The sequence below is a fragment of the Dromiciops gliroides genome, chromosome 6 (genome assembly GCF_019393635.1).
Source record: "Dromiciops gliroides isolate mDroGli1 chromosome 6, mDroGli1.pri, whole genome shotgun sequence".
NCBI classification, from domain to species: Eukaryota; Metazoa; Chordata; class Mammalia; order Microbiotheria; family Microbiotheriidae; genus Dromiciops; species Dromiciops gliroides.
The window spans coordinates 117679538-117692361 of NC_057866.1; positions in this window are offsets into that span (position 1 = coordinate 117679538).

Sequence of the window (12824 nt, forward strand, 5' to 3'; positions counted from 1 at the left end):
CAAGCAGATAGTTCAAAATAAATATAAGGTTATAATTTATCTGAAATAAATGTGTTTGCTTTGAGTGGCAGGGCAAAAAATAAATAAATAAAAATAAAAGGGCATGCTATTTGAAATTTAAGTCAAGCCCACAGTCCTAAGATTTTTCATTTAAATGAGCCATTGAAGAATAGATTACTTCTTAGGTGTTGGAAACACCATTAGAAATTGCTTTTACATGCTGTTTTCGAGCTTCACCTGCTCACTAGGAGGCAAAATGTCAGAAAATAATGAAGCAACAGTATACATATTGAAGTTGCAAGATGGGAAATAGGATTCAGATCAAAGGTCTCTGAGGGATGGAACTTACAAACAAATGAATTTCTGACAGTGAAGGTTGAGTAGCAGACTATCTTTGAAATTCTTTATACAACCACTGAAGCATGCTTAATAGTTTTGTGTTGTTTGATTTTTTTTTCTTTTCCAAAACCTCCTATGACAAAAATTAGGTACGAGTACAAACAAAGCTGTTGATAAATCCAACGAGGCTGTGTATTTTCAGTCAATGTGAAGAAATACATTAGTAAGTGAATCATTGTGAAACATACCACTCATCTGACAGCAAATGTTATTAAACTTCAGATGAGCTTAAAATTAGCAAGACTTTCATAAATGGGGGAAAAGTATACACTGAGTCATAATTAAGGCATGATTACTAGGAAAAGGAGAATTATATATCCTCTTAGAAATGACATGAAGGTGGGTGGAGTTCGTGTCCTTCCTAGGGTAGTCTGGAGATTTCTGTCCCACAACTCGCAATCCTGTAGACCATACCCTACATAGTATTCTTCTCCTTTTAGTTACCTTCCCTCCAATCATCATGGTATAAAGAATAGACTCTTTTGAGCAAGGGCTACCCCTGACCTGGGGTAACTGTGCCTGCAGTTGGGCAGAATCTCTGTGCCCCCATACCTCACAATTCTTTTTTTTTTAGTAGAAAAAATTCCTAATTATATTTCTTCCTGTACAATGAAGGCCTAGGAGATTTGAAAAGTAGTATATCAATAGCAATGACAAATCTACTGAGCGATTTAAAGTAAACAACTTATCTAACAAGAAATCAGTGAATCAATCAAAACAACATTTAAGTGACCAGAAAGAATTTCTTGATAAACATTGCACAGTTTTTTCTGCTTTTCATAATGAGATAATATTTATAAAGTGCATAGTACAGTGCCTGGCACATAGTAGTTGTTATATAAATGATTATTCTCCCCCCACCACCCCCGCCATACACACCATTCACAGGTTAACTTTCCCAGAATAGCTTCAAAAACCAATCTTTTGCTAGAGTCCAATATAGATATCTTCATGCTGTTACCACAAGATTCCAAAGTAAATTTTCATGAATTAAAAAAAAAGATCATGCCCTCATTGTGTTTCACTGAGGTCTGGCAGCCAGCAGGAATTCTCTGCTATTCTGAAACTTCAGGGACAAAAGGAACTTGCCAATGAATTAAACTGTTTCATAGGAACATAAATTTAGAGTTTTGACAGAAAATAGTGTTTATATACTAAAACCCCTTTAATTTTAGAGATGTAGATAATGAGACTCAGAGTGTTGGTAGTTTAATAAGTTCATAATGTGGTGATTTGAAAAACTGGAATTACAGCCCATGCACTTCGCCTTCGGATTCAGTGCTTTTTATGCTCTAAAATGCAGTCTCTTTTTCCTGGAATAGTTAACACAAAGTTACAGCCTTACTGTCTCTAAGGCTAATTTAGTGACGCCATACCCTTAGCCTTCTGGGAAGGGCCCCATGTAGCCATTTTTTGTTAAAATATTAACATTTTGTTGATACATTTATTTTTTTACATCACGGTTATTTCCTCATAGATATGCTAGCCTTCTCCAAACTACCCAGTGACTTCCTCTGGAACTATTTTTATAAAAGCCATCTTAAGGTCTTCCCATCTATCTTAGCAATGACCAACCCTCTCCCTCTCTGGGAATTTTACTCTTCTTTCTTAACTCTAAGTCTTTACCCTATCAAAAGAGTTCTGGATGGAACTGTTTTCCTAAAGATCCTGACCCTTTTAGCCATTGATTGACACTCCTATCTTTCTCAATGTAATTTGTTGGTTTCTTACATTTGCACAGTTACCTGGACACTGGTTTACTTAAACATATGGCTAATCTTTTGTGTCCTTGAAAGATGAATTTCTTTCAAACACTTACTTTTCTCTGCATCTCTAACCCGTCCTTAGGTTCATGCTTGAGTCTCATACCCTAAATCTGAGAGCCTTCCTATATTTATCATTAGAGAAAACAATCCCAGGTGGAAGTAGAGTCTTTTTCAATATGTAAAACCAGTTGATTCTCTTTGTTATATCAGGCATAAGGGTTAATCTAAACTATTTTTAGCTAGTCATTTTTTTAAAGTGAGGCAATTGGGGTTAAGTGACTTGCCCAGGGTCACACAGCTAGTAAGTGTTAAGTGTCTGAGGCCGGATTTGAACTCAGGTCCTCCTGACTCCAGGGCCGGTGCTCTATCCACTGTGCCACCTAGCTGCCCCTTAGCCAGTCATTTTTGCTTTAAATCATATTTCAAATAAATTGACTATGTATTTGCTTCATTTGACCAGTAATTATAGTAAAATAGTGTATAGTTAAATAAGTTAAAGTGAAATTTCCTTCAAAAGTATTTAAAATTTGTAGACAAAATAGTGCATGTAATTTCTTATCAACTAGCTGGTTTAGTGTGTCCTCATATAATTATTAAGTAGACATTGAAATTATAATAAAGGAGTCTTTTAATCCACAGATTCCCTAAAGTGTTTGTTTAATTTTCAAAAGAAAATAACAGGAACCAGTAAAATGCAGGAGAGGGGAAAAAAGAGGTGTTTTGTTGAAAGGTTCTGGCTCAAGAATCAAACCTAATTTAAATAACTGTCTATGGATAGGCAGGTGATATACAAGAAAGACTATTGTTTCCTTTAAACTACTAAAACAATTTCCAGTACATGGGAATCTTATTTGAAATGACTGTGTAGGTGCCACACTTAGCTAATCAAGAAATGTCATGTTCAAAAATATTTAAATATTCCTTTTATAATGTGAACTAAAGTAATGTACTTTTTAAATGACATCAGTCCTTAACTCCAGGAAAAAAAATGCTATTCATCAGTTACACAAGAATGCACATCTGTATCTCTTAGTAATGAAACTTGTCATTCCTTTCTGCTTTTTTTTAGCACACTATGACTAGAACAAGAATCTGGTATGTTCAGGAAGAAGAATGTAAAGAGAAAAATAATTAAAAATTCTGAAATCTCTTCAAAATGAAAGGAATCTCTTCAAACTCTTCTGGGTATTACACTACAAATAGAAATCCAGTGACAAAGAATGACAAAAATAGATGGTCTTTGGGTCTTTTAGAATAGAATATCTCCCTCTGTAGGGAAACAAAGCAAACATTTCAGCAAAAAAAAACTTTCTAAAATGAATGTTACTGTTATATAGTGAGACATTGGCAGTGGTGACTATGAACTCAGAAACTATTGATTCTAAATCTTGAGTTTCTAAGCATTCAGTCATTCTCCCAGTGGCACTAGTAGAAATACTCATGGTATTTGATTCTCAATACATTTTTTACTTTTTTTTTCTTTTTCTTGTATTTTTTGGGGGAGGGGCAAGGGATGTCAAGGAAAGGGAACTTTAATGTTGATTTTATCATTATAAACATTTGTTAATTAAAATACAATTCTATGTTTCATTAGTTCACCAACATGTCATGTATCTTCTGCTTTGATCATTCTGCCTTTATCTAATGAGTTGCTTGTATCAATGAATTACTATAAAAAACAAATGTCCCTGAATGAATGTCCCTTCAACAATTCTTGGATGATGGATTTAATAAAATAACTTCAAATTTTTATTTTTTTCTTTTGACTTAAAGATAAAGTTTGATACCAAAAAGACTATGTACCATATTTGAATAGGGCAGCAAAGAACTGCTTCTGTTCTAAGAAACAACTTCCTAACATTTGCTCCTTTACAATACTAACATTTATTGCGTTCTATCAATATTGGGAGCACTGCATGAACACAAAGTTAGACACAATGACTAGGAGATTTCCTTTGGGTAATGAATCCAGATATATTGATTTTTCCAGAGAAATTCAATTTCTATTTCATATGCTTTTTTCATACTGTTGATCATATATTAATTTGAACTCCCTACCATCCATTCTTTGAGCTGAATTAATGAAGAACACAGTTTCACATTTTTAAGGCAAAGTGGAATATTTAAAACTACCTTGGCTTTAAAAAACAAAATAACAAAAAACTGTTATCCATGAGACTTAGGACATTGGAATCAATCTTTCGTCCCTTATTTGTGTCACTGGTTCTCTCTTCTGGTGGCATTTTTGAAGATTTGGATGTAATTCAAAATTGAATTCTAGCCTAGCACTGAAAAATGTAGAGTTAATTAGTTCATGAGAAATGGAAAGAGAGAAAAAAATGTATTGTCAACATTTGCTAATAGTAGGGCCATTATTCATCTGAGTCTAAAGTCAGAGTTGAGAGGTTTTACTAAAGGGCTTAGAATTCATCATAGGCCTAGAGTGTGTGGGTCCAAGGGAGAAAATGAAAAGCTGTAAGAAGTGTATATTTGCCCTGTTAAAAAAAATCACATCTTTTTCTTCTGGTTTATAAATACTCCCTGGGAGTAACTTGGACATTTTAGCAAGCTTTTAAACATTGGGTTACAATTTAGTATAGTAAACTTGTAAGATACTGAATGTTACCAAAAAGAATGGTGATTTGGTGATCCCAAATTGTGATCATCCCAGGAAATTGTTTTTATATGGGCATAAAAGTGAAATACATATTAATGGCTAAATGGTAGTCACTGTAGGCCCAATTTTCAATTTCTCCAACTTCTATCTCAAGGATATGATAATCTTAAAAGACAATAGAATGAAGCTATAAGTTTGACTTACCTCTTCAAGAACTCAGAGACAGTATTAAATAGGTCTGCATTTTCCCCATCTTTCTCTCTATGAGTCTGTAAAATAACAGACAATATTCTCTTCATGCTACTTTTACCTAAATTATTTTACATTCTTATTTTTGCATCCATCATTTAAAAAGAAGATTGTCTAGAAAAAAATCTAATCAGGACAGAAATCTAAAACAGCTTAAATGTTATTTTTTCCTATTTAGGAGTCTCTGAGATTGTGGAATTATACTATTTCTTTTTTGTCTTATGCCTGTGAAACCTGGATAGTATACTAGCTCCATGCCAGAAAACTGAATTGCTTCCATTTAAATTGTCTTTGTATGATGATCACCAGGGAAGATAAAGTATATAACACTAAGGTCCTTTCTTGATCTGAACTGCCAAGCATTCAAACTCTACTTCAGAGATCAAAGCTCCAACAGGCTGGTCATTTTGTTCAAATGCCAAAAGTATGGTTGCCTAAATGACTTTTAAGGAGAACTCCCCCAGGGAAAGTGCTCATAGGGTGATCAGAAGTGATACAAAGACACTCTCCAGGTCTCTCTGAAGAACTTTGGAATCAGTTAAGAGACATGAGAGACACTGGCAAATGAATGCATTGCATGGTGTGCCCACAACAAAGATGGTGCTGTGTTCTATAAGCAACGCAGAGTTGCAGTACCTCAAAATAAAAGTGATGTGCAAATTTTGCAATATCTCCACTCCAAATATTCATGTGTATTATCTGTGCCTAACATGTGTAGAGCTTGTATTGGTCTGATAACCAACCACAGGAAGACACACTATACCTTGACCCCAACATAGTCATGTCATTCTAGTCCTCTTAGAGAATCAAGGAAAATTACTTTTTGTCTGATATAAATTCCATAAAAATAGCAGAGAAGGGAGAGGCTTGAACCCAGGGATATTTGTATTGTCTAGAGGCTAAAAAGTGAACTAAATGTTCTAAGAAACATGGGTGATTAAATCTACCAAGATAAGAGGCATAGGGAGGAGAAAATTTGTAACTCAAGAAAAGATATCTCTCTAAACCAATCACAAACCCAGGAAGGAGAAATGTACAGTCTGGGAAGGAATTAGTTCTACTCCATCCACCAGGGAGGAGTAACACAAAGGATTTATTATTACCAGCTGGCCAAGGTTGTGCTCCATAACATCATCCAACTGTGCTACATTTAGATATACATCATTATTCAGGGAATACTTCTTATGTCATAAGAAAATCTTCATATTAGTGTTATTTGGAATATGTTTTTGACATATCTAAACAATATAAATTAATTAGCATTTCACCTAGTCTTTATTCTTTGTCCATATAGACAAAATTAAAGGGATTCATATACTAGATATATATGCATATAAACATATGGATGTATATCAGGAAGCAAACTTCTTTGATTTTTTTTAAGTGAGGCAATTGGGGTTAAGTTACTTGCCCAGGGTCACACAGGTAGTAAGTGTTAAGTGTCTGAGGCCAGATTTGAACTTAGGTACTCCTGACTCCAGGGCCAGTGCTCTATCCACCATGCCATCTAGCTGCCCCAAACTTCTTTGATTTTTAAGCTAGCTAAATAGGATTAAAATTCCAAAGAAAGTTGAGAAAGAAGGTAGACTTGTACAAGGTAAGGCTTTATCAGCAGATAAGCCTCTATTTCTTTAAGAATAACCTTGTCAAAAACAGTTTATGACCAAACAAGAGATAGAGTATACTATAAAATTCAAAATGGATAATTTTGATTACATTAAATTAAAAAAAATTTGTACAAATGGAAGCAATGCATCCAAAATTAGAAGGGAGGCAGAAAGCTGGGAAACAATTTTTGTGGCCAGTACTTCTGATAAAGGTCTCATCTCTAAAATATATAGGAAACTAAATCAAATTTATAAGAATCCAAGTCGTTCCCCAATTGAGAAATGGTCAAAGGATAAGAACAGGCAGTTTTCTGATGAAGAAACCAAAGCTATCTATTCCCATATGAAAAAATGCTCTAAATTTCTAATGATTAGAGAGATACAAATTAAAACAACGCTGAGGTACCACCTGACACCTATCAGATTGGCTAAAATGACAAAAAAGGAAAATAATAAATGTTGGAGGAGCTGTGGGAAAATTGGAACACTAATGCATTGTTGGTGGAGCTGTGAACTGATCCAACCATTCTGGAGAGCAATTTGGAATTATGCCCAAAGGGCGATAAAGCTGTGCATACCCTTTGACCCAGCAATACCACTTTTGGGTCTTTTTCCCAAAGAAATCATGGAAAGGGGAAAGGGACCCACATGTACAAAAATATTTATAGCTGCTCTTTATGTGGTGGCAAGGAATTGGAAGTTGAGGGGATTGGGGAATGGCTGGACAAGTTGTGGTATATGAATACAATGAAATACTATTGTGCTATAAGAAACGATGAGCAGGAGGAGTTCAGAGAAACCTGGAGGGTCTTGCATGGGCTGATGATGAGTGAGATGAGCAGAACCAGAAGAACATTGTACACAGTATCATCAACATTGAGTGTTGATCTACTGTGATGGACTATATTCTTCTCACCAATGCAATGGTACAGAAGAGTTCCAGGGAACTCATGATAGAAGAGGATCTCCAAATCCAAGAGAAAAAAAAGAACTGTGGAGTAAAGATGCTGAATGAACCATACTATTTCTTTTGTTTTTGGTGCTGTTGTTTTTTCTATTTTGAGGTTTTTCATCATTACTCTGATTTTTCTCTTATAACATGACTAATGCAGAAATAGGATTAATGTTATTATGTATATATATACATATATATGTATATGTATATATGTATGTGTGTGTGTGTGTGTGTGTGTGTGTGTGTGTGTGTGTGTGTGTGTGTATATATAACCTATATCAGATTACCTGCTGTCTAGGGGAAGGGGGAGGGAGGGGAAGGAGGGAGAAAAATCTGAAATTGGAAAGCCTGTATAAACAAAAGTTGAGAAACTATCTTTACATGTAATGGGAAAAAAATAAAATGCTTAATTAAAAAAAAGAATAACCTTGTCAAGTTCAGCATTATTTTTTAAAGAATAACTCATTTTAGTATTTTCCTATGCATTACAGGAATATAGGGAGAAATGGGGAAAATGCAATCAGCAATAAGGAACTTCCATATTTCAAAATGAAACTTTAAATGACCAAAGGAATATCAGACTTAAGTCCCAGGTCAGTATCAGGAAATAAGGGGCCAATGAAGTAGGCACACAAGCTCAGTAGGATTACTTTAAAGATAAGTCATCCACCTCCCAAATTTGGGATTGGGCATGAATGTGCAGCTCTCATGCATCAACATGCATCAACATGCATCAACATGTTATTGATGGCAGTTAGATCATATAGGAATTGAATAGAGTGCAGGGCAAGTTGATTAATCTTTCCTTATTTCCATGTCCTCAAACAGAAAATAGAAAATATGGATAACAATTGTACCCACCTCCCAGGGTTGTTGTGAGGATCATATAAGATGAAATATGAATAATGCAGTCAAACTTCAGATACTATTCAAATGATGACTTTTTCTTCTCTTCTTATTTTTCCTTCTGCCCCCTCTTTTTTTTAACTGTTCCTGCTTCCTACCTTTCTTCCTCCTCCCTGCCCCATAGTTGAAATAGTAGTATTAGTAGTACTAGCAACAGCAGTAGTTGTCATTGGAGTTGTAATATTAGCAGTAGTAACAGTAGCAGCATCAACAACAGCAGTTGTAGTATTGGCCACAGCAGCAGGAGTAATAAATAATAGCAGCAGCAGCAGAAGTAGTAACAATACCCATAAAAGCAGCAGCTGTGGCAGCTGTTATAATGGTGGCAGTAATAACAGTAGCAGCATCAGTAGTAGTAACAGTATCAAAAGCATCAGCAGCTGTAACACCTGGAGCAGCAGCAGCAGCATTTGGGAAGGGACAAAGGACGAGATGTGATGGAGGGATGAGAGGATCAAAGGATAAGCCTTAGTGCACATGAAGCCATACTCTTGTGTAAAAAGGATGGAAACATACCCCTGTTGTACAGAGTAAGCCCACTTTAAGAAGGGTTCCTTCTCTCTACTGTGAGTCTTATGGGAGACAATTCCAGATTGTGTATCAGTAAAGGATTCTGAGGTGGAGTAAAAATGCCTTTTGGGATCTATTCTAACTGAATGTTTTTTTGTTTTTACTTTATAAATTGATCAGAAGGGAGAAATGGAAGTGAAAAGAGAGATTAGTTAAAACAAAGAGGAGGAAATTCATAAGATCATGTTTGATATTTTGCAGCCAGTTGTACATGAGTTACTCGTCCTAACATTTTAGGGACCTACTTGATGCAATAATAATACTAATTAGTAATTATAGGAAGCATCATGCTAATACATCAATACTAAAAGCAAAATTCAATGAGGTCCATGACATCATCAATGAAAGTACAGGACTTCTGTATTATAACCAAACTATATTTCCTCATCTTGAATACATTTTCTTCATATCTTCTCACAAGCCTTTTCTAAAGGGATTATATGACGTGCTGGAAACCTTCTTTTTGGTCCTTTATGTATGTATTTTTTCTGGTAATATTCTATGCAGAACTTCAGCTATCTTTCTGGTTATGCATCTATAGGATGTCCCTGAAATCTGAATGCAGTTTTAAGCTATTGCTTTTAGGATATCCTGTGGTTTTATTAATACAATATGATTTAGTGAAAGTGATTTCTCTCTCAAGCCCCTATCACATTTTATTTTTAACTGTTTTATCCGCTTATCACATCATACTTTTGTATTATGTCTTACAATTAGGATCATTCTTCCTTCATTAATATGGAGATCCTTAAGAGATATATTAGGTAATATATGAAAAATATTTTCCTATTTGTTTGCAAAATCCTTAGCACAAGTTTTTACACATAACAGATGTTGACTGAAGGAAGGGAAGAATAAATGACTGGCTACAATAACTTTAGGGGAGAGTGAATTGCAACTTTACTTTAAAAATCCATTACTTTTTGTTAAAAACAACATCGTTTTTTCACATCATCTCCTTTCCCTGAATTCTCCAATGACTTGCTGGCCTCACCACAACAATTGTCTTCTGAATCAAGAAATTCTTTATGTTAATTTTCCTATCCGTCCATGAGCTCTGCCTTAGCTTAAACCTTCAGATCCCATCCTCTGCCACTTCTATTCCATCTAAGAAAGTGATTTTTCCCCATTTTTGTCCTAGTCTCCAGCTCCAACCCCAGAAATTCCTCTAAAGGTGAAAAATGTGTTCCCTTTTCCTTAGATGGCCTGGATCCAAAAATAACAAAGCTCCTGAAGTTCTTCCAAGAGGCTGTCAGCATTCAGCCACATGTGTATTCTTATCTATAATTATATTTATTTTCATTATTGTGCCCCCCAAAATGCATCACAAATTCTTCCTTTAAAAATCACATTTCATTTTAATCCATGTCATTTTCTCCTCATAGGTTTCCCTCAGAATGTGCTTAAGCTGACTTCTTAAGATGGCTCAAAGCATTGCTACTATTCCTCCACTCCTTAAATTAAGAAAGTTTAATAACATCACTCTGAATTTAATGAAACTTCACTGCCTCACTGCTCATCCATATATTAGGATATGAAGTTCACAATTGTCATCTTAGTATTTGGCATTTCCAAACATTTCCTGCCTCTTTTTACTGAGCAATGATTCTTCCCTGGTGTTCAATATCACCACTCAACCCTGTTAACATGCCCAACAGTCCCTGTCCAAGAGTCATACATACATACATACACTTTGCCAGCCATCTCCCTGATACTCAAAGGGAAACTCACTCCCTCTATTTGCCATCATATTTAGCGTATCAATTTAAACAAAAACTTCAATCTCTGGTGTCACAGTTTTCACATGCAAAACCAAGGAAAATAGAGTGGCGAGTGTTTCTGCAATCATTTTAATTTGCAATTTTCAACTTGTTGTTGAGTATACATTATTTTATTGCCTGGAAGGCACACAATAGGTGTGCCAGGGCTTTGCAAAGACATATACATTTATTTTCTCCAGTAGTTGATTATAAGAGCTTCTATGAAATAAGATTTCTTGAATTTAACCTAATATCTAACTGGAATTTGAGTGGTGATCAGGTGTCAAATTCCCTGCTTTTTCCATCTTTTAATTTAAATATTATGATCAAATTGTGGGTCATTTCATGCATTTTAATGATCACTAAGAGCAGTCTGTGCCCCTCAAGGAAGCAAATGATCATCCTTCAGAAACCTAATGTACAGAAGTCATTGTCATTATTAATAAGTTACATTTTTCTTCCTTCTGCAAAATAACTTTTTCCAAACGTTCAAGTTGTTAGATGGACATATTAGTCAAAGGAATGTCCTATTGATATACAAAACAGGAAAACATCAATTGCAGAAGGTCCTAGAGCAGGTGGCTCATACAATTGCTTTGGGAGGAGAGAGAGACATCCCGACTAGAAGTAAGATCCTCATTAAGCAGAAAAATATAACTAGGCCAAATTTACCAAATCATTATCAGATTACTCAAAGAAGTTTTTGTTTATATTAATATGTATTTGTGGTAAGTCCTAAATTTGCCCTCATCATCTTTAAGATGAAGGCGTCTAGATCCTGATGCCAAGACCACCCCTCTCTTTTTACTATTAGGAGACACCCTCTTTTTCAGAGCCACAGGCCAGCAAGCAAGCTTTGCCCTGAGCTTGGCGTAACAACAATCCTTTCTGTTCACCATCTGGTTGAACTCAGCCACAGCAAAGTCCCAGAATTGTTTCACACCAGCACCAGGTAATCTCTGAGCTCAGACAAGTACAGGCAGAAACCATGTTCTGGTCATGAAGCACTGTTATAAATCAAATGTGTCTCGTTGTTGCTGTTGCCCCTCATTGTTACAGCTACAGCTTACTGTGTAGCCATAGATAAATGTATTGAGATTTGCCCACACTAAATAAAACAGGTCTCCTTGGTGTCAGAGGAGGCCCCTCCTCCAACAGAATGAAGAAAGTTTTTTTTGTTTGTTTCTTTTGTTTTGTTTATGACCACTATTAGCTGTTTGGTTTTTATTTTATATTTCAGAGTTAACTGTAGTTGTGATAACCTGTGTGAGCTCTTTGGTATTTTTAGAGTTAAGAGCAGTTGCATAACCCCTGTGAACCTGGTCATTTGTTTTCAGAGTTGACAAAGGAAATAATAATAAAATGAATATTATTAATAGCTAGCAATTACATACCACGTTAAGTTTTGCAACACACTTTACAAAGATTATCCTACTTGGTTCTCACAACAACCTTATGAATTAAGTACTCTTGTTATCCCAATTTACAGATGAGGAAATTGAGGAAAACACAATTTAAGTGACCTGTTCAGGTCCACAAAGCTAGTAAGTATGAAGGAATATTTTCATTCAATTCTTGCTGACTCCAGGTTTAACAGTGTCTAATATAGAGTTGCCTCTGAGTTCCCAAATATAGGTATAGTAGATCAAATTTTGGAACCAGAATAACGAAGATCTGGATGTCTCTGTTTACTAATGGTGAGACTCTAGATGAGGGCCTCTTTCAGATTTGGCTTCCTCCTCTATAAGACTGAGATAGCTCTACTGGCACCACCCATTCAGAGGGTTAGTGTGAGGCTCCAGAAAGACAATAGATGCAAAACACTTTGCAAACCTAAAAAAGCATGTAAGTCATTATTAATCATATCATAATCAATTTATTATTAACATTAAAAGATAAGCTGATATTTGCAGTTATTCTCCAACACCAGTAAGATTAAATATATCATTTCTCATTATTTTCCAGATTGAGTCATATCTTGGCTAATGGATATCT